Source organism: Myotis brandtii, unplaced genomic scaffold, assembly GCF_000412655.1.
Source record: "Myotis brandtii unplaced genomic scaffold, ASM41265v1 scaffold1161, whole genome shotgun sequence".
NCBI lineage: Eukaryota > Metazoa > Chordata > Mammalia > Chiroptera > Vespertilionidae > Myotis > Myotis brandtii.
Genome location: NW_005354015.1, coordinates 188723 through 191119, shown reverse-complemented (window position 1 = coordinate 191119; position 2397 = coordinate 188723).

Sequence of the window (2397 nt, the reverse complement as noted above, 5' to 3'; positions counted from 1 at the left end):
AGTAAGGGGTGACCAGGCCGGTGGGAGGGCAGTTAGGAGTGACCAGGCTGGCAGGGCGTGGGCAATTGTGGGTGACCTGGGCCATCAGTGGGGGGCAGTTAGGGGTGATCAGGCCGGCATGCAGAAGCAGTGAGGGATGATCAGGCCAGCAGGGGGAGCAGTTAGGGGTGACCAGGCAGGCAGGCAGGTGAGCGATTAGGAGCCAGTGGTCCAGGATTGTGAGAGGGATGTACAACTGCCGGTTTAGGCCCGATCCCCAGACATCCCCCGAGGGGTCCCGGATTAAAGAGGGTGCAGGCCGGGCTACCCTCCTGCACGAGGTACACCCTCCCATGCACAAATTTTGTGCACCAGGCCTCTAGTATATATATTCAAAAATAAAATATTCTTTCAATTTATTTAGGTCTTCTTTATAACATGTCCTTCAGTAACATGTTAGAGATTTTCTCATAGTATACTTTCATTTCTTTCCTTTTATTGATTTCAGAGAGGAAGTGAGAGATTGAAACATCAATGATAACAGAGAATCATTGATTAGCTGCTTCCCACAGCACCCCCCTCCCCGGGGAAGGAGCCCACAACTTGGGCACAAGCCCTGACCAGGAACCTAAATGTGACCTCCTGGTTCACAGGTTGATGCTCAACCACTGAGCAAAATCAGCTGGGCTATCACATCTTTTTTTACAACTTCCAGGTAGTATTTATCTAATATTGTTAAAGTTATCTTTTAGATATCACAATTCTAAATAAATTTCCCCTTAAAAAAAAGAAATCGGTATTTGTATAGTGATTTTGAACCTAGCAGTATTGCTATATTCTTGAGGCATCTTAGCAAGTGATAAAAGGGCATGCCAAGTCCAGCTATTGCTTTTTTGTGGTTGTGAACCTTTGAGAGATTTTAGGAAAGTTTTCAGTTTGAGCTGAACTTGTGAAGACCAGCTACTGAAAGAATTTCAGGCCTGTGTGTGAGATGGGTGGGGTTGGTTCTTGGGAAATTACTAGGGTGAGGTGAGTTTGAAGGAGATGCAGATTTGAACCTACCTGCACTTGCAGGCCCACTGGAGTGATGGCTCAGCAAAGAAACAAAGATATCTGCCTGCCTGCTGTGTGTTGAGGGGAGAGGGTCTCACAAAGGAATAATATCACCTGTCAACACTTCTGTCCCAGCTAGAGCTGCCCCATCAGCCTTCACGCTAAAGCCACACTATTTAGCTCTTTCTTTATGTCCCTGGTGGTTCTGAGCTACTGCCCCAGGGCTGAAGCTTAGAGTGAGAGTTTGTCAGTGAGCAAGTTCACGCATGGGTCCTCTGAAAGGAAAGCAAGGTGTCTACCTAATCCGCCATTTTGACTCGAAGACCTAAGGTGTACAATTTGCTAATTTAACATAAATATATTGTGAAATGATTACTACAGTAGGATTAGTTAACACTTCCATCACCATACATCATTACCATTTCTTTTTGTAATGAGAATTTTTAAGATATACTGTTTTAGCAACCTTCAAGTATATAATACAATATTATTTACTGCAATCAGTATTCTGTAAATTAGTTCCCCAGAACTTATCCATCTTAAAATTGGGAGTTTGTACTCTTTGACCTAAATATCTTTCATGCATGCCCTGCCCCTAATAACCACCATGCTATTCTCTTTTTCTATGAGTACAGCTTTTTTAGATTTCACATATAAGTAATATCAGGTAATATTTGTTTTTCACTGTCTGACATTTCACTTAGCATACTGCCCTCAAATTCCATTCATGGGGTCACCAATGGTGGTATTTCCTTCTTTCTCATGACTGATTTATATATCTTCTTTATCTAATCATCTATTGATGGACACTTAGCTTTTATTATATTTTGGGTATTGTGAATAATGCTGCAAAGAATATGGGCATGCAAATATCTCTTCAAGATTTTTTTAAATTTCTTTTGGATATATGCTCTGAAGGGGATGACTGAATCATATGGTAGTTCTATTCCTAATTTTTGAGGAACATTCATACTATACCAATTTACATTCCCAATGATATTGCACAAGGGCTCCCTTTTCTCCACATCCTCACTAAATTTTACCTTTTGTCTCAATTCTGTTCCATTGGTCAATATGTTTGGGGTTATTTTTGCCAGGACCACCGTGTTTTCAGAATTATAGCTTTGCAGTATTGGTCAATATGTTTGGGGTTATTTTTGCCAGGACCACCATGTTTTCAGAATTATAGCTTTGCAGTATACTTTTTTTAAAAAATTAAATTTTTATTGTTCAGATTATTACATTTGTTCCTCTTTTCCCCCCCATAACTCCCCTCCTCCCAGTTCTCACCCCACCCTCTGCCCTCACTCCCCACCCACTGTCCTCATCCATAGGTGCACGATTTTTGTCCAGTCTCTTCCCGCA